This window comes from Girardinichthys multiradiatus, chromosome 18 (genome assembly GCF_021462225.1).
Source record: "Girardinichthys multiradiatus isolate DD_20200921_A chromosome 18, DD_fGirMul_XY1, whole genome shotgun sequence".
NCBI classification, from domain to species: Eukaryota; Metazoa; Chordata; class Actinopteri; order Cyprinodontiformes; family Goodeidae; genus Girardinichthys; species Girardinichthys multiradiatus.
In genome coordinates this window covers 19,329,220-19,349,341 of record NC_061810.1, presented here as the reverse complement: position 1 = coordinate 19,349,341, position 20,122 = coordinate 19,329,220, and the positions used below count along the sequence as shown (strand labels likewise).

At 39.2% G+C, this 20,122-nt stretch overlaps 1 long non-coding RNA gene across 1 annotated transcript in view; it reads left to right on the top strand.

Annotated features, from left to right (window-relative positions):
• The first annotated feature begins 714 nt into the window (after window positions 1-714).
• LOC124883727 overlaps window positions 715-20,122 on the top strand; it is a 32,726-nt gene continuing 13,318 nt past the window's right edge. Inside the window, exons 1-4 of the long non-coding RNA XR_007042298.1 lie at window positions 715-918; window positions 10,020-10,059; window positions 10,157-11,681; window positions 14,663-14,788. This is a non-coding gene — a long non-coding RNA (uncharacterized LOC124883727). The remainder of the gene's footprint in view (window positions 919-10,019; window positions 10,060-10,156; window positions 11,682-14,662; window positions 14,789-20,122) is intronic.

The window sequence follows — 20,122 nt, the reverse complement described above, 5'->3', positions numbered from 1 at the left end:
ACGTGTTAATAAACAGTGCAACTTTAACGGTGTCAGCCCGGGAAGGAAGGTACACTCTTCTAAAAGATAGCTAAAATCTAAGGGAAGTAGGTTTGAAGTTTCTTTATTGCATGCAAGGGAAGATAGTTTTCCCTCTCACGCGATATAAAAGCGACCTCCCTGAATGAGGCACGAAAAAACTCGGGTAAGGTCTGTCGGGTCCAGGACCTCGTTAAAGATGTCCGAAAGATACTGCAGAGGGGAAATGTTAGGTTTCAATAGCTCCTTGGACTTCTTAAAAGTCCTTAAAGCTGCTTACGTCCTTATGAGTAAACACGCAGAGATAGATGCGCATCCTCAGCATGGTTTAAAGGTCCTGCGGTTCTCTTAAAGAACCAAAAGCGCAGCCGGGAGGGGGTCTTGAATTTCGATAGCTCTCTAATTTTTCCTTCAGAAAAAAATTAAAAGCTGCTGGCTCCTTTTTGAGTAAACAGCTGTATAAATATAAAAGTGTAACATCAACTGGCCAGTGTGAATGTATGTGAGTCGATAACTGACCTGACGGAGCTGACGTGGGACACATTACACTGACGGACTTTGACTGGTACATGTTAAGCCAACAGACCATAGCTCATTGAATAAACTCTGCTGTGAATAAGCTTTGGTGTGTGAGAGATAACGAAATAAGGTCTCATGTGGACCAGGAAACGACGCTGTACCGCCTGGTTGGCCAGAGTGTGTGAACGTGTGTGTGTGAAGTGAGAGAATAACTGAGAGAATCACTAGAAAATTAGCTCCCTGATAGGAGCAGGCTTAGAGACATGGAGGACAAATATAATAGCAAGTTTCAACCACAAAGACGCTTTAACAGGTTAAAACAACAGTTTAATGGAGTTTGTTTGGGTCCCGGAAATAATTGTCGAGTCACCAGAAAAAGGGGTAAGAAATATTTTTTAACCATTAAGTGACACAAAGTGGTTCCACTCTAAAATGCTGTATTTACAGGGTAATCAAACTTTCATGTGGCCAATGTTAAAGCATTATACACATAGTAATATGTTTGAAGTGTTTGCTTACACCTAACGAACATCCAAAATTCAGTTTGTCAGACAATTTGAGTATTCTATAAAAAACAGGTCAGCCTATTGAAAATTATATTAATGTACAGTATATGCACTCAAAATTTGGTTTTGCCAGACAAGTACTTTTAACAGCAGGAGACTGTCTTAAGTTTCACTGGAGCGGAAGAATAGTGAAGAATAAATGGTTCTAAAATTTTCTGGCAGATGGCTGAGCTGTAATTGGACTTCACCAACATCAGCTGATAATTGGCTCTCCACATCATGTCTTACTATGGAAGCCTTACACTGGACCTCAAGCTACTTAGATTTTTTGTATATTAACTACTTCACCAGTCCATCATGGGACATTGATTACCAAAGGAAATGCACATTTCCTCTTATCTGATAGAGGACTTCTGAGCCCTAACCAACAGTTCAATTCTTTTATCTTGTTTGCCCAAGTGATAGCCTTCTGGCTTCTCTTGTTAATGGGTGTCTTACACAATGAATGCGAAAGTTGAATCCCATATCCTGGATACATGTGTGTATAGTGGCTCCTCAAACACTGACTCCAGGCGCAGTCTATGCCCTATTAATCTCCCCCAAATTCTTGAATGAAATTATCTCAAAGCTGTGGTTATATGCATTACTTGGCATTATTTTCTACCACACATTTTTCTTCTACTCAACAGTCAATTATACTGTAATGCCTGGATACAGCATACTATGAACAGCCAGCTTCTTTATCACTAAACTTTTGTGGTTCAAACTCTGCTGGACAGCTGCCAAGCAGCAGTCTTTCTGAAGTTTGAGTAGACCATCACATGACCATCACTTCCTTAATCAAAGAATATTTTTATTGGTCTTTCTGAGAAAGTGACTTTTTGGGTTTTCATCAGCTGTAATGCATAATAATCATCATTGACCAATATAACAGCTTGAACTGTATCACTGCGTGTAATGACTTTGTAAGTTTTACTTTTTGAACTTTCAATTGTCACACTTGAGACCCCAAGATAGCAGTCTTTCTGAAGTTTGAGTAGACCATCACATGACCATTACTTCCTTAATCGAAGAATATTTTTATTGGTCTTTCTGAGAAAGTGACAATTATTACAGAAGGAATATTTGTTAAATCTTCAGAACAGGCAAAAATGGAACAAGGAGAAAAGAAATGCAAAGGTCAACGATATTGTACTACTTAAGGATGATTCTGCACAACGTAATTAGTGGAAAATGGCAAGAGTCACTGATGTATATCCAGGGAAGGACGGACTAGTGAGAAGCATCAGGCTGTTGATCAGTGATTCAACTTTGGATAATAAGGGAAAGCGGACCACAAAACCTTCCTATCTTGAAAGGCCCATTCAGAAGACAGTAACTTTACTAGAAGCTGATGGATAAATACTTTTCACACTTCCTCCCCACTATTTGTTCTTTATTCTCAAATGTGATTTGTTATGCCTTATAATGGTTTAATTTCATGCACAAATCACAAGTGATTGGTGGGAGTGTTACTGACAGTGAATTTCTTAATGCTTTACTGTGTATGTTTACAACAAATATTTGTAATGTTCCTTTAAGTTAACGTATTTAATACAGAACTCAGTGGAGCGGAAGTAATGTTCAGTCCGGACGTTTTTAGAGTGTGACACAAGCAAGAAACGACCATGCTCAGCGTGGGTTTCTGTATCTCATCGCTGTCTTCTTAATTAATAATTTGTAGAAAGGACTCGTCAAATATTATGGATAAGTTATATGTTGAGTCAACATTTTAATCTGCTCGTTGAGAAGTGTGAACTGCAGCGCCGAAGTTGATTGTATTTGTCCCGTTTGGTTACAGCAGGCAATGAGGTGCGTTCAAGGTGTCTCTGTTAATTTGAGTTTCCATGTAATGTAATGAAACAGACATTTTAGGTTTGTAAAATCAATGGGTACTAGTCACGGTGTTATTGTAAGGTATGTTACAAGATGTCTAAATTCACTGGATGTATAAGAAAGTAAATATTGGTTACTGTTTAGGAATTGTGGTGTTCTAAATGCAATTTTTGTTTATAAGTTCTCACGATGGCAACGCTGGGTGATCCTGTTGGTGAGCTTGGAATAAACCATCTGTACAAAAAGAACTTGTCCTTGTGGTGACTGACGGGAGTAACACTGATATTGAGGCTTTTAAAGCATACATGTCGTTTTATATTTAAGCTGTTCTATCTCAAGCCAGGGTTCATCTAGAGGACTGTGTTTTCACCATTTTGAGATGTACACTGCTCAGAAAAATAAAGGGAACACTCAAATAACACATCCTAGATCTGAATGAATGAAATATTCTCATTGAATACTTTGTTCTTTACAAAGTTGAACGTGCTGACAACAAAATCACACAAAATCAATGGAAATCAAATTGATTAACCAATGGAGGCCTGAATTTGGAGTCACATACATAGTTAAAGTGGAAAAACACACTACAGGCTGATCCAACTTTGATGTAATGTCCTTAAATCAAGTCAAAATGAGGCTCATTGTTTGTGGCCTCCACGTGCCTGTATGACCTCCCTACAACGCCTGGGCATGCTCCTGATGAGATGGCAAATGGTCTCCTGAGGGATCTCCTCCCAGACCTGGACTAAAGCATCCGCCAACTCCTGGACAGTCTGTGGTGGATGGAGCGAGACATGATGTCCCAGATGTGTTCAATCGGATTCAAGTCTGGGGAACGGGTGGGCCAGTTCATAGCTTCAATGTCTTCATCTTGCAGGAACTGCAGACACACTCCAGCCACATGAGGTCTAGCATTGTCCTGCATTAGGAGGAACCCAGGGCCAACCGGACCAGCAAATGGTCTCACAAGGGGTCTGAGGATCTCATCTTGGTACCTAATGGCAGTCAGGCTACCTCTGGCGAGCACATGGAGGGCCGTGCAGCCCTCCAAAGAAATGCCACCCCACACCATTTCTGACCAACTGCCAAACCAGTCATGCTGAAGGATGTTGCAGGCAGCATATCGCTCTCCACGGTGTCTCCAGACTCTGTCATGTCTGTCACATGTGCTCAGTGTGAACTTGCTTTCATCTGTGAAGAGCACGGGGTGCCAGTGGCGAATTTGCCACTCCTGGTGTTCTCTGGCAAATGCCAAGCATCCTGCACGGTGTTGGGCTGTGAGCACAACCCCCATTTGTGGACGTCGGGCCCTCATACCATCCTCATGGAGTCGGTTTCTAACCGTTTGTGCAGACACAACCACATTTGTGGCCTGCTGGAGGTCATTTTGCAGGACTCTGGCAGTGCTCCTCCTGTTCCTCCTTGCACAAAGGCGGAGGTAGCGGTCCTGCTGCTGGGTTGGTGTCCTCCTACGGCCTCCTCCACGTCTCCTGGTGTACTGGCCTGTCTCCTGGTAGCACCTCCTGGCTCTGGACACTATGCTGACAGACATAGCAAACCTTCTTTCCACAGCTCGCATTGATGTGCCATCCTGGATGAGCTGCCCTACCTGAGCCACTTGTGTGAGTTGTAGAGTCCGTCTCATGCTACCACGAGTGAGAAAGCACCACCAACATTCAAAAGTGACCAAAACATCAGCCAGAAAACATAGGTACTGAGAAGTGGTCTGTAGTCCCCACCTGCACAACCACTCCTTTATTGAGTGTGTCTTGCTAATCGCCAAAGATTTCCCCCTGTTGTCTATTCCATTTGCACAACAGCATGTGAAATTGATTGTCAATCAGTGTTGCTTCCTAAGTGGACAGTTTGATTTCAGAGAAGTTTGATTTACTTGGAGTTATATTGTGTTGTTTAAGTGTTCCCTTTATTTTTTTGAGCAGTATATTTTAGCCAATTGGCTAAGAAAGAAGTAACAATGAAAGTTTCGCAGATCTAGTCCTCCTTTATCATTGGTCTTCTGTAGCATTTTCAGCTAATGCGTGGGGGTTTATCTTTCCAAAGAAATATATGGAGGAGTCAAGAGATCTAAAGTCCAGTCAGATGATTCTTCATCAGATTTTTGACATTTTTATTGAAGCAACCCTTCCCATGAGTGATATGGGTAGAGATTTCCATCTGGCAATATCATCTTCCACCGTTTTTAAAAGCTGGTCGTGGTTCAGTTTTTTTAAATCTGCCAATCTAGACAAAACTTTAATACCCAAATATGTAATATTCCCTTACTGCAGTTGTGTATTAAGGGAATTGCGGAAAGAACAAACTGGAAGAACTGTAGATTTTCAATAATTTATAGAATAATATGAAACCCCTGAAGAAGAATTTATCAGTCCAATTACCTGAGAGAGAGATGTGTGTGAATGCTGGAGAAAAAGTAATACATCATCTGCATAAAGACTGATTTTATGTTCAATATTCCTGCATGTTATGCCTTTAACATCTTTAGTTTGCCTGATTGCTGCCGCTAGTCATTCAATAAAATAGCAAATAATCAGGGGGAAAGTGGGCATCCCTTCCTGGTGCCCCTCTGAAGACAGAAACTGGAAGATATTTTGTTATTTGTCTTGATACATGCTGGTAGGGAACTGTATAACAGTTTTAACCAGTGTCAAGTCTTTATACACTAATGCTGATCCAACTTGAGAGGATCGAGAAGGAAGCAGACATTAGTTCAACTCTTTTTATCATATTTATTAATTTAATTTAAAGATGATAAATGCAGACCTAGAATCATCAGCATCAGTAGCATCAGCAGTATCAGCAGGTTGAAAACCTTGCAAATAAACAAAGCAAAAAATAGTTTTTAACTGCATCTCAATGAAAACATATTAATTCATAAGTGTTTTTACTCTAATATATTGCTACAGTACATAACAATTGGTAAACTAATCAATTTAACCATTTACCATAACTTTTTTAAATACTTCTGTAAATTAAACAAATAAAAAAAAAACAACCAGAATTCCAATCAATAAAAGCTAAAACTCTGTCAGTCAAATCTCCCATTAAAAACTTTATGTCAAATTCAGTTATGGTTATTGCTAGGGTTAGGCTAAGGGTTAAGCCCTAGAAATCAAGGAAAATGAATGGATGTCAATGGAAGTAACTGAAAACTCCTCATAAAGATAGTAAAACATGAATGTGTGTGTGTGTGTGTATGTGACAAAGATAGATCGAGTTTCTAGTATAAAAACGTAAGTTAAATGTCACACCTGTCTGTCACAACACACCTGCTCAGACAGGCTGACATTTACACACCTTAACAAACCAAAACACACATGTGTATCACAACTGATGTAAGCACATACACAGAAGACCACATGCGAAATTACCAAAGCACATGAGAATACCAGAGCCACATTACTAAAGCTACAGGGATAAGAGTCTATTCAAGTAAGTGATCATATAATCAATTAAAACCAGCAAACCATTTCCAGTGGCCAACTTATTTCTCTATACACTAAACAGAGCACATGATGGAAACTAACCCTGACCAAATAAAGGAGACTTGGGCTCTGTTTACAACACATTTTCTGGTAAAAACGGAAAAAATGGAAATACTGTCCAACAGCTACTTAGCTGCTAACTTGTACAAGGAAAACACAAACCTGAAGTTAGCATCTGATTCAAAGCATCCAATTCTACAGTAAGCTGATTGTGGTACATCAATTGGGAGGTTCAGTTTATGGCACATTAGATTGACATTGGTGGGAAGTCTATCAAATAATGAGTAACAACAAGGGGACAGGAGGCCGTGGTTGTTGTTTATATTTTAAGAATTTTTATTTTATATACAGAGAACAGTCAAAGAGCACCATTCAGAGCTGCACATTATTGCTAATATATTTTTTATTTTTTCACAGTTGAGATGATGTTTTCAGGTTGCCAGGCTTTACTCTTTCTCCTCCAAATATAACAAGGTCAATAATGGCAAACGCTTTAGTTTTAGCTTCATCAGAGTTGGCGTTTGCCAACTGTAATCTGGCTTTTTATGTTGCTTAAGGAGTAATGGATTTTTCATCAATTCAATTCAATTCAGTTTTATTTATATAGCGCCAATTCACAACACATGTTGTCTCAAGGCACTTCACAACAGTCAGGTACATACATTCCAATTAATACTAACAATTGAACAGTACAGTCGGAGTTAGCTTTTTATTCAAATTGGATAAAAAGTTTTTCTATCTAAGGAAACCCAGCAGATTGCATCCAGTCAGTGACTTGCAGCATTCCCTCCTCCCGGATGAGCATGTAGAGACAGTGGACAGTCACTGGTGTTGATTTTCCAGCAATCCCTCATACTGAGCATGCATGTAGCTACAGCGGAGAGGAAAAACTCCCTTTTAACACCAAGTAGCTTTGAGCCTGTGGAGAATGACACTTTCTTACCATCTTCAGCCAGCATCTTCACATTTTTTCCTTTCTTCTGTCGTTAATATGCACATCCCAAACACATCCAACGGCCTTCATCTCTAGGACAAAGAATACGTCTTCTTCCTCCACTGGATGATGGCCGGACAGTTTTACGGTGTTAAATATAATTGTTTGAACAGATAAACATGGCGCCCTTAGGAATTTAGAATTTTACCCAAGAAAGCACCCACCTTGGGTTAAATTTCCAGATTCCTAAGGGCGCCATGTTTATCTGGAAATTTAACCCAAGGAAGCACCCGCCTTGTGGAGGTCCACAATTATCTTCTTAATATCTTTGTTAATTTCAGTTTAGTTTTTTTATGATGTTGCATAGGTAACCGTTGTGATTGAAATGTTAAATTTAATTCATAGGTATGCCTTGATTTGACTCAAATGTTATGAATTACCTAATGAGAAGCTTACAAAGCCATAGCATTGTCATCTAAGCTTTCCCAGACTGTTTAAAGGGATTGTAATCTAAGTGTATGTAAACTTGTAAAAAAGGTTAAAAAAATAATCTCACTCTTAAACCAATATTTACTGAAAATACAGAATTTGGGTAAATAATTTTGGACCTATAACAGGAAAAATTTAGTCAGATTTAATGTCACAAAATAGGGAGAAGCGGTTTTCTGTCTATTTATACAGTTTATGCAAATATCTAGCTTTAACACTGTATTAAAAAGGTGTATTTTTTACGCTGTATACCCTTTCCAAATTTTGGATAATAAATAAGAAAGACAACTGCCAGGTACGCATACAGCTAGATCTTAAAGCTATGCTTAAGCCCCTTCTTCAAAGGTTTTGAGGGATGTTGGATGGGTGCAAAAACTTGTTATCACTCATGTAAAAACTTTGTGTTGCAAGGTACCTGCACTATGCCTTCCTCCCTGTGTGTGTGAATTATTGTTATCTCTGTGTGAACCAGCCTCCTTTCTTTCTCACACACATACACCCTGTCTGAACTGTCTGTTGAATTGTGTATATAAATAAAGAGATAGGGTGTCAAAACTTCGTAGTTTCACTGCAAAGTGGGCTACCCTTGCTGCAAGTAACTATGACTGTATCGTTCTTACCTCTGAGTTGACTAAATAATACCCAACAAGGGAAAATGTGCACTTGCTAGCAAATTAATAAATCCACTTATGGTGGATGTGCCTGGCCTGGCAATAACAGTGATGTCGGTTGGGTCCATATATAACCTCGGTCTGTGACGTCAGCAGAATCCTGGTACTGCAATGAATGCTGAGAGGTGTAGTCTGATCAGCCTTCTTTCCAGTATGTGATGGTCAACATAACTAACCACCAAGTGGCCACCTACTCACCTGTTGTAACATGTTCATTTTTTAGGATATTTACTTTAAATTCACTTTCTGACACAAAGGGTACATTTTTATGTACAACAATTTTATAGCAAAAACATAAGCACAGGTAACTTCTGTATAAAACCAAATGGGAAAATGCATTGTAGACTGCTGGCTTATCACTCAGTAGCACAAACTGCTTAATAAATTAGAAGGAACAAACCTAGACTGTGCGTTTTATTCAATTTATTTTCATGTCTTACTTCATTCATTCATATTACTTTACAAGACAATTACTTTTAGTATTTGTTTAAGATTATGCAATGAAATTAGTTTTTTAAGGTCAGGAAAGTGTCATGGTCAGTCATTGAAACGCACAATAAAAAACACTTAGGAAAACCTTTGTCAACAATTTTCACCTTGCCATGGGATTGTGTCTCAAAACTGTTACATAACCACTAAGCCCATGCACTCCCATAATGCACATACCTAAAACCATCATGATCAGAGGTCGAACTCAAAAAGCAGACACAGAGGTGGGAAGATTAATTTGGATAGTTAAGAGAAAGTTAGATTATTGCAGGTAAATGCATACTATTTAGTACATTTGCTTTGCTTGCCTGAACTGATGTATGAAATGTTTGAGATTTTCCTATATAAAATGACTTGACATAGACTGGCATGATCATTTTTTTAATGTCTTTTCTTGAAGCACAAGGCAGAGGTAGGTTTTGGGGTTCTAACGACTGGAAGGAAAAAGATGAGACTTTAAATGGTCATGACATACTACTAAATTAGCCCAAATGATTAGTGTTATGTGAATACAAAACCCAGGTGTTTATTCAAATCGATATATGATAAGTTGCACTTCCTCAGCCTCACACTCCAGGCAAAAGTTCTATCTTTGGAATTTCTGAACTAGTTAAGTATAATATTTCTTTAAATATGTCAGTCCTCAAAATATTATCTACATATATTCTTTGTTCAAAGTACAACCTACAAGGAGTGCTCGATGTAAAAAATAATTTGTTTACAGGCATTATAAGACGAATAGACAGTGCCAGCTGTGCTGTTCATCAGATGGTTAGAGTTGGGCAGCTGCTGCAGCCTGTTGGCAGCCTCTCGCAGCTCTTAGGTGTTTGTCTGGGTGAAACAGCTGGGCCACTGGCAGCATAGTGAAGTCAGCAGTGGCCAATGGCTGGAGCTGACTTCAGAGGTCTCATTTGGCAGTAAGCTACTAAACTGATGTCAAGAGAGGTTCCTTTTATGGACACAAATGTGGTTTTATGATGTAATTTTGGGCTAAAACTATTATCCTTTTCTCTAGAGACAAACAACATTGAAAACATATCTATACCCAAAAGCAGGTAACTTTTTTTTTTCTTTTCATTACATTCTTAATTTTTAAATTCAGCAGTGATGCTTTACAATCCTTCTATAATGTATATCCTATTTTCTTTGCAGGGTCGCAGGGGGGCTGGTATCTATCTCCAGCAGTCATTAAGTGAGAGGTGGGGAACACCCTGGACAGTTCGGCAGTTCACCACAGGGCAACACAGAAACATAAAGGACAAACAACCATGCACAAACACACCAATACCTAAGGAAAACTTAGAGTGACCAATTGACCTAACAGTCATGTTTTTGGACTATATGTAAGGAAGCCAGAGGACATGGAGGAAACAGACAAGCACATGGGGAGTAAATAAACAGTGTTAGTAGTGTGTAAATCCACCTTGTTTCATCAAATACTTCATAAAGAGCAGTGGCGGTTTCTGATATGTGTTGTATGGCTTCCTGCCCAGGACATTATTGTCTACGGAGTAAGTGTCAAACATCAGTCCTTGAGGGCAGGTGTCCTACAAGTTTTAGATGCAGCTTTGCTTTACCACACCTGAATTAAATAATTAGGTCATTAGCAGAACTTGACTGCATGCTGAAGAGGCAAAAAGCCATTTGATTCAGGTGTGTTGAACCAGGGACACATCTTAAAGTTGCAGCACTGGAATATTTATGGGTGCAGGTATTTAAAAAAATAAAACAATAATAAAGCTTAAAAGCTGAGCTTTCTTGTCCCAATCTAATCAAATCCTATAGCAAATTAATTTATAATACATTGTATGACTGGTATGTTTGCTGTCAAGAGGAAAAGGGGAATTTTACTCTCTTTGCCTAAAAATTGACCATCCAGATTTGTTTTCGGACAGACACAAGCCTGTAGAATTTCACTGACAGTTGATGCAACAGACTAAATCAAGTGTACATTAGGTTGTTTAGGTGAGCTTAACTGTTAAAATAAAAGTATATTTTAACTTTTAGACATTAACAAAATGAAAAGAAAATGCAGAATTAGTATTTAAGCTAAACAGTGTGAACAGTTTATACTAGTATATACACTTCTTATCTACCACATTTGAGCAATTTAGGTTTTCTTTGGTCAGTCAAATTAACTGAGATTCAGGTGCATGTTTTTGATGGAATGGTATCAGAAAGTTGGTGCTACTTTTTACCACTGATTACCTCTGAAAGGAAAATGGATGAGAGGTGCAGAAAGCAGATGTCAGGGCAACAGACATCAAACTAAATAAGCAGACAGTCCCCAGAATTAAAGCCGGCTTTCCCCCCTAAGACAAGGAAAAGTACAGATGACCTGCTTAGGTTCATAATGATAACAGTAGGAATAAGAATGATTCCTGCAGTTGAGAGAGTCCGCAATGCATCTGCACACCTTCAAATAACTTTATTTTATTCTATCATCAAGGTGTAGATAGAATGTTAATGCTTTATGAAAAACAATTATCTAAAAATAAATTTAACTCTAATCTTGGGCTTATTTTATCATTTCTTTTTGTAATTTTCCTCTTGCCTTTTAGAACTTTTTGTGATCTGGATCAAAAAGAAAAGCCATTAAATTTGCTGGATCAGGGACCCAGATGCAGCCTAAATCCAGCTGCTGGTGGATCATGTCAAATCATACCTTCTATATATGGTAAAAAAAAAAAAAAGGAATAAGTTACAAAATGACAAGATAGAGATTTAATTACTAAGGGGATTTGAAAAGTAGAAAATTCAGAAGCTCCACTCAGCTCACAATTTAAACACAAACACAAAAGTCCTGATAAACCTATCCAAATCAGAGTTATTGATTTTATTTGAAATAACAACATAAAAAAAACAAAAAACATTTTACATAGTGCATCCATAGTGCCCCTTGGATATTTTTTTATCACAACTTGCTCTTTTCACATGGAGGCATTTTTACTGAAAGCAGTAAGCCTAATACAAGATCTACATAAACAAATAATCATATACAATATACCTGAGTATGAAAGTAACATGTTAATGCAAAGTCTGAGATGTTCACTTCATTCTGCACTTTGAAAATGTTTTATTACTGCTTGTGAATCAGTTTTGAAGAGTAAAAACATGAATTCAAACAGATGAGGCCATCATAATGATGGTGTTTGATGGCAGCATAGACTGCTAACCTGATAAATCATCTATTAACTAGGTCCAACACATGCCATCCATCCCCTGTAGTGCAGATAAGATGTATGTGTGTAACTATATAAAAGTAATTTTACATTAAGGGTGAGAAAAAAAAAAGAGAGTGGAGGGATTAATAAGGTAAAAGAGTGAGCAAATTATGCCACCTTTTCCCACAGGCTCAATTTGGCCCTACTCGACTCCACTCGGCTCGGTTTGCGAGCGTTTCCATTACTGTTTTTTTCATCCCAATACCTACTTTTTTGGTCCCAGCTCCTGAGCAGGTATGACCGGGCTGAATAGGGACTACATTTGACATGAACAGACTGCTGTTCACTGATTGGCAGTGGGAGGAGGAGAAAGGTTTTTGTTGAGACAGTGCAGGGAAAAGTTAATAAAACTCAAGAGCAACTACAGTAATATTAAGGACCACAGTGGCCGGAGCAGGTCATACATGTAATTTTACCATTTACAGATCATAAACCATGCCTGAAGGCTGACAAAAACGAAAAGGACAATCGTTCTGAATTACACGCAGCCAAAGCGATGTATTTAATAACATCCTAAATCAGCTGATCACACATAAAATCAGCTGTTCAGAGGCACAAACATTTCCCCCAAATCACATATTTGGTTCAAACATTTATTAACGATCCTTTAGCGAACCAGTGTCTGCAGGAGGAGGGAGCCGGCAGAGAGCAGCTGCCGTATTCAAACTGCTTGTATCGGATCAAACGGGAGGATGAGCCCGCTGAATCCGTGGTGCACGAATATGCAATATTCAACCTAAAACTAACTTCAAAGGAAAAAAGTCTGCGGTTTTGCGCTTTTAAGTCCTTGTCTTCATTATTGCCATGGATAAGACCAAACATTCTTCACAATGCCCAAATTTGTAACTATAGGCAAACTTTAGACCTTCACCAGCTTCACCAGTCCAGACAGCAGCATCTCCTCTTTGCTTCTCCTGCCACACACCCCACACATCAGAACCTCTGAGCCCTATTTTATAATTTCTGGCTGGGCTGTGGACCAGATAATTATCCCAGTGGATCATTTTAGACATAAAAAACACACAAGGACATTCTTGCATATACACTAATTCAAATGTTATTATTATTTAGTTTGTTTTGGTTTTTATTTTCTATGTATTTTTTATCATTTCACACAGATTACATTAATGTGACAATGTAACACAGTTACGCTAGCAACACAGCGCTCTCACTCATGGCGGTACTTCACCCACCATAGCTTCAGCCATTGGCGGGTCAGTGGAAACACAACTGATACCATACAGAGTAGAGCGAAACCAAGTGGTGTAAAGCCACACTGGCTAAAATGGGCCAGTGGAAATGGGGCAATAAGTGGGTCGTACTCGTACTCGTCGTCTTCCGCTTTATCCGGGACCAGGCCGCGGGGGCAGCAGACTCAGCAGAGACGCCCAGACGTCCCTCTCTCCAGACACCTCTTCCAGTTCCTCCAGGGGGAGCCCAAGGCGTTCCCAGGCCAGCCGAGAGACATAGTCCCTCCAGCGTGTCCTGGGCCGTCCCCTGGGCCTCCTTCCGGTGGGACGTGCCTGGAACACCTCCCGAGGAAGGCGTCCAGGAGGCATCCGGTATAGATGCCCGAGCCACCTCAACTGGCTCCTCTCCTTCCAAAGTGGTGAATTTGTATAGTATTTGTATAAGTATGTTCAATACTTGGAGCTTGAAGTTACTCAATCATCTGAGGAGGCACTGTGTGTTCAATACTTATTTAAACCTGAAAGACTCACAAAGAGAAGACAGGGATGCAATTAGAAAAGTTTATTAGTGAATGTTTATATCTTTGGTGCTCAGACCCCAGTGGAAGACGTGAATGCTGAGAATGACATGCGCTTGAATGAATTACATTACATGACATAGGATGCTCCGGGTAGTACTTGTGTAAAAACCTGTCAACACATTAGGATGGAGCTTGAAGTTACTCAATCATCTGAGGAGGCACTGTGTGGCCTTCTTCACAATTGTGCTGATGTTGCCATGACCAAGACAGTTCCTGTGAGACGGACACTCCCATATACCTAAAGCTATCCACACTTTCCACCTCAGAGCTGCTAACAGAGATTAGACAGATGTGCCTTTGCTGTTTTTTCATGTTGATGTTCAACAGGAGATGGTTATCTCAACACTAGGCCTTTAGGTGTGAGGCCTCTCTCCTGTAGACTGTCTTGTTGTGATATATCAGTCCTACAAGTGCGGTATCATCAGCAAATTTAATAATGACATTAGAATCTGAGCCATCAGGGTTATGGGGTTATAATCATTTGGAGTTTTAGGATATGGTTTCTTCAGAATAGGGACTAATGTAAACTTCTTTCTGCAGGTGGGAAGGTGTTTTAGAGAGAGGTTGAAAATCTCTTTAGTCAATGGTGCCAGCTTATCTGCGCAGACTTGAGGACACGTACACTAATACCATCTGTTCCAACTGCATTTCTGGTATTTACAGTTTCAGACACCATCACTCCATCACAGGGAATGTCCTTTCCTCTACTTTTGAGAATGAAGCCGGCAGCCACACATTTGGCAGCAACCTGAAGTTTGTCAGCTGCTGAGCCATCAGCACTCCCAGAAGGTATGTGTCTATCTTTATAGTCTGTGATGGTACGTCACAGCCCTGCCACAGTCCCCTGGTATTAGACCTGACGCTTTAATATCTGGCCGTAGTGGCGTTATGCATCCTTCACTGCTCTATGTACTGTGTAGAAGGTAGACTTTTATTCATGCATGTTTCCAGAGATAAAACCAAATTGAGAGGCAGCAGTGCAAGACTGCAGGGCATCGTGAATCGATTTATCCACCCATAGTTTCTGGTTGAAAAAAGTTGTGAAACTCCTGCTCAGTATAATGTCATCCACAACCTTTGTAATCAATCCCACAACTGAGTCTGTAAACTCCCCAATGTCTCTACCTGTCCTGCTACTAAACTTGTGCCAGTCGGCTAAATAATAACAAGATAACTTTCTATAGGCCATCAGGACTGAAGCAGCCGAACAGATTTCTGCCATTTTCTTGGCTTTCTTTGTTTTTTTTTCCCCCTCATTTTGTTCATCTGGGTAATACTCATTTCATGTACCATTCTAATTTATGACACAACTTAATATATGGACTAACTTGTTTTAATTTCTTTGTATGTGTGGATTTCTTGGGTTGTCTCCGACATCTGGTGGGAGTTTCTTGTCTATATGTCAAATAGAAATGTATTTCCAGCGAAAAATATTAATATGTTCAATACTTATTTAAACCTGGAAAGACTCACAAAGAGAAGACAGGGATGCAATTAGAAAAGTTTATTAGTGAATATTTATATCTTTGGTGCTCGGACCCCAGTGGAAGATGTGAATGCTGAGAATGACATGCGCTTGAATGAACATCTTAGGGTTAGATTTAGAGATGTCTTCCCCCTGGGATCCGATCCTGGTGGTGGAGTGGAGGCCTAAGAAGATTTGGAAAGAGTTTGGAAGCCAAATGGTGGAGATGGGGTGGAGGAGGGTCAAAGTTCAGCTGCAGAACGGAAGGTTCCATGGATGAAGATCTTTTAAAGCGGAGCCTTGAAGGATGATTGGCTGGGGAGAAATGCAAACTTGACACTGATTGGTGGAGCAGAGCCACATGGAGGAGTAATTAGACGAAGCTGGAGGTGATGGTGAGTTTTCCATGTTGAATTTTTGTATAAACTCAATTTTTCCAGCTGTAAAATGCACCATTAAAAAATATATATATTCTGCTGCCTTTCTGTGTTTCATGTGCTTCTATCCAACTCTCCATCCATCCACTGTCTGTACTCGCTTTTTTCCATTGTAGTGGTTTGGGGGCTAAAGGTGCCTCTTTTTCCAGGGGTTTGGGAGGTACAGTGCACTCTGTGTGGGTCAAGTATGCTTTCATATTTCATTTGAATCCCAATGTGTAAATTTCTGCTCTTGAGTATGATTGTGTTTGTTTGATTAAGAGGGAGAGCCACCAACAGACTGTCCGACAGCCTGACCCCATTCAGCTTTATTCCCAATCGAAGATTCCATCTGCTCTCTACAATCCTTATATGACCTGTAGCAGATACTATATATCTAAAAGCACACACAAATATATACAGTTTAAACCTTATTTCCAGCAACACACCATAACTTATATGCACTCGTAGCTGAAAGCAACAACATTGAAACATACATAAACAAACATGTCAGTCATCCAGCCCTCTTGATGCAGAGTGACATCTGCAAATTGAGCTGCTGCTAGCCAGAAGGCCAGATTCCAGGCCTAAGGTCCCATAAAAAGATGCACACACATAAACACACAATCACACACACACATACCCCACCAATATGTAGTCCAGCCAAGCTCAGGCAGTGACTCAGATGCAACTAGCCTATCTCTAGGCTCTAGGGATTAAGAGCCCAAACTCCACAGAGAGGTGAGATATGAGCTCCAGGAGCTCTGCTGATCAACAATGTCAAGCTAGTTCTCAAGATATCAGCCTGTGCTCAGGCAGGACAAAAAGATAGGCTGTTCCATTAGCCAAGTAGTGACAGAGCGCAGAATAGGGGGGAATGGAAATAATTTTTAATTCTACATTTACTGATTTACAAGTAGTGCAGAACTTATAATTTTGTTTGATATATTTCTTGATATCCACGAAAATATTCTGAACAAAACACTGAATAACAGGTGTTACTAAAAATGCAAAGTGTTTACAGTGTACATAATGTGCACTTTTAGGCAGTCTCATAATTTTAAGTCCCTTACATTGACATTTGGGTAGCCTGGTGCCTATCTCGAGCGGTTGAAAGAATCAGAGGGCGGAGTTTATCAAGCGCCTCATACAAGACCCTCATCACTGTTGCAAGGGAAAATGTAGTAGCTGTGTAAATCTGAAATATCTGCTTGGTTTATAATGATATTGTTTAATTGCAAAAGTGAGGAAGGCACTGACTTTGAGACAGCAATTAAGTGCAAATGTCAGCATCATAACTAGGCCAAGTTTTTAACTTTGTTGTCATTTTAAGTTAACACGTATAACCCACCCATCCATCCATCCATTTTATATACCCGCTTCTAGCATACTGGTCACGGGGAAGCTGGTGTCTATCTCCAGCAGTCTACGGTTGAGAGACAGGATACACCCTGGACAGGTCGCCAGTCCATTGCGGGGCAAAACAGAGACATACAGGACAAAAACCATGCAAATCCCATTCATACCTAAGGGCAGTTTAGAGAGAATAATTAAGGTCTTCTTGGGTTTATTGGCGGTTGGCAAACAGCTGGTGCATTACCACCAACAACTGTTAAGGAGTATGGGTCAGAATATCAATTTTATTCAGGTATGTTGAAAAAAAAGGCCACACCATGTTTCACAAATTCTTTTTTGTCCACAATAGTCACATCTACCCAGAATATATTCTCTAAGATTTTTGTAAACACCCCCAGATTCTATTGGGTCTGACGGTTTGATGGACATGTCAATCATCCAAATTGACAAAAGGGCTCCTGAGAAGTTGCCCTGCGAAACTTAAAATGTCTGACTGGATTATTGAATGATCATATGCACAGGGTGCAGAGAGCATGGAGGAGTATTTTTTCACTGTACTTCAACTCTTATTTTGTCAACTTTAACTTCTTGAGAGAATATTGGCAGGAAAGAACAAGGAGTTTTTTGCTGCTAAGGAGTTCCTGGATATGTTGGCAGCTTATAGTGGAGCCAGTCTTCGTCCTTTCGACGCTTCTCAGACGAGGCGTAGGACTTACTGTCTCTAGATTGTAGTCCTGATTATGAAATTCCATCATCAGAAAGGTCTGTAATCAATTCTGTAAAGCCCTAGTTACTAAATATGTGTAAAATTGTGGATATATACACCTAAATACAGTTTATGCCCAAACGTATTCAAACTGTTGTAAATGCTGACTTCCCTAGTTCTATGCAGGCATGGTGTCTGTTTTCCCTGCACCTTTCCCTATCTTTTTTCCGATTTGAGTAGAGGAATATATTTTTACTGTATAAATTATTTTATAATATTTCTTTCCTTCAAGGGATTTTACAGTGATGGTGATGATTATGATGTACCACACTTGTGAGTATAATGTTGTTTTGTTATTATGAAAGGTTTAGTGGCATTTTGTTATTGCATTGTGACCAAATCTACACCAGTTTCTTTCTACCTGTGTTTATGACTTTGACAGATTCAGGTTGTCATTTGCATTTTCACTTTTTTAAAAATATTCAATTTAAATTTTGAGACAAATATTAGTTTTTTTTTTTTTTTTGAATGGGTAAATACATGTTCGGTTCCTTTTTTCCAACAAATCCCCTAAACAATTGTGGAATGCTTATCTATGGTAAGATATAAGTGAGAAAAAATAAGAACCTAAGAAAAAACCTCAGACATTTTTTTATGGCATGTGCCAAAATGCCAAAATTATAAGGTTTGCCTAGATTTTTATCAGGTAATACCTTCCTAAAACGTCTATGCTTCACTTTTTGTGCATGCATTTTTGTACAGCCAACGGTTAAATTCTGTGCAGGGATTTGCTGGATATTTTGGATTGCAATTACATACTTCCAAAAGAATATTCACATTATAAAGTGCAATTGTCTGGGCAGAAATTACTATTATTATTTGTTGCTGTGTGCCATACTCATTTATTCTCCCTCAGTAACTGAAGTATTGCTTTTTAGACCTCTGAAATTTCCCCTGAAGTGTTACCTTTATTGTGATACCAGAACCATTTATATAAACCTTGTAGTTCCTGAGATATATTCAACTCATTTTAGATATGTCCATTTTGAGCAGAACTCTCAAACAGAGGCTGAGGGTTAATGCAAATTGACTGCCACAACATTATTGTGCTAAAATGTCTGCATATATTTAGAGTAGCTGATATTAAGAGCACTGTCCTGACCACCATTTGCTGCCAAAACAGTCCTGCCCCTCAAGATTAGACTCAATTAGACTTCTGAACATGTGCTGTGGCTTATGGCATCAAGATGTTAGCAGTATATTATTTAAGCCCTATAGGTTTAGAGACCACCTTCAATCAGAGCCGTTTGTCCACATTTGCTTGTTCTGAATAGAGATCTGGGGAATTTAGAGGCCATATCAACAGCTCAAACTTGTTGTTGTGCCTCTGAAATCATTCCTGAACTGTTTTTGCTTGTGGCTATGCAGCCTCATACTTAACAAGCTGCAAAGCACCGTGTATTGTGACATCTTTCTATCAGAACCAGCATTAACCTCATTAGCTAGTCAGCTGCTCATCTGTAGCCAGCCTTTGCTCCCCAAGTGCATAATCAAGCCTTGGCTTATTACCCTGTTTTGTGTTCACCACTGTTTAAATACATACTAATCACTGCATACCAAAAACATCCCACAAAAGCTGCAGTTTTAGAAATGCTGGACCCAGTCGTCTACCCATCTCAGTTTGCCCCTTGACAAATAATCTTAAATCGTTATGCTTGCATAATCTTATTGTTTGTAACACATGAGTTTTTAATATAAAATTGTCTTGCATCCCAACATATCCCACTCACTAACAGGTACCATGATAAAGAGCTGATCTGTGTTATTCACTTTACCTGTCAGTGGTCATAATCCCTGATTGGTCTAGGTCAAGGTTTTAGAACAACATATTCTTAAGTAATTCACCTTAAAAGATAGTCTTACAAACTACAATACCTAACTGACATTGATGGCAATGATGTAAGTATCAATATTTCTAAAGGCCCCATAAGTTGCAAATATATGTAAGTTGAATATATATATATATATATATATCCTCCATCACTTTAAATTTTTATCAAATACTGACAATATAATGACTATAGTATTGGGGGGTGTCAAAACTTTAGCATATGAGTTAATGTTCAGGTGAGATGGTTTGATTTGGAAACATATTGATGGACCGGTGGTGGGCCAAATTA